Raw genomic sequence first — 901 nt, forward strand, 5'->3', positions numbered from 1 at the left:
ATATAAAAGAAATAACACAAGCGGGTTGATGTTCACTTCAGCTGCTTGACATGTTATTTATTTATTGATGAATAAAACAATTACATCATGAAAATTAAAAAAAAAACAACAAAACAAAAACGTTTTTTCAAGCTGAATTAAAACTTAAAATTAAAAATTGGTTTCAGAAAAAATATGAAGATATGGATTGTATGTTGATCTTCTGATTTTGGCAACAACTAAGGGAGAGAATCTGTACCGAAGCATAAGTGTATGCTTGTGTGGGTGTGTGTTTGTTTGTTAGTGTGTGTGTATTTATGCGTACGTGCATTTATGTATGTGTGTGTTTTTATACATATATAAACAGAAATGACTCTCACGAATGCAGCATTAATTTTTTAGGTCGTTGAATTTTTCTCAACAGGCCAATAGACGGATTGAATAAACCTATCAACAATGAACCTATAATGATTACTGGAAACAGCTGCTAGTCAAATTTACTGCAATAAAGAAAAATATTTAATGACCATTATTTATAACTTGCATCATATATGTATATAAATATATATTTTTATAACATTAAAATCCAATGCCTGTATTTTAGCGGAAGCTTTACAATGTGGAGAAAAATACTTCTCCCAAACAGGAGCTGTTAATTTGCACAGTTCCCTGCCATCGAACATTCTCATTGGAAATTGCTAATTGACATTATCTATAAGTGTATTATTTATTTGATCATGGGACAACCGAATGCAAGCCTAATTTATTCTGATCCTTCCGCAACTTTTTGACAAACTGGAATATACAAATATCGTCGACTGGTGAGATTGCCTCGTTTTTACATTCGCCTCGCTCCTACCTCTCTCATGACGGAATACTCAGCTTATGGAATACTTAATTAATATGATGATCCACATGTTTG

Source organism: Octopus bimaculoides, chromosome 24, assembly GCF_001194135.2.
Source record: "Octopus bimaculoides isolate UCB-OBI-ISO-001 chromosome 24, ASM119413v2, whole genome shotgun sequence".
NCBI classification, from domain to species: Eukaryota; Metazoa; Mollusca; class Cephalopoda; order Octopoda; family Octopodidae; genus Octopus; species Octopus bimaculoides.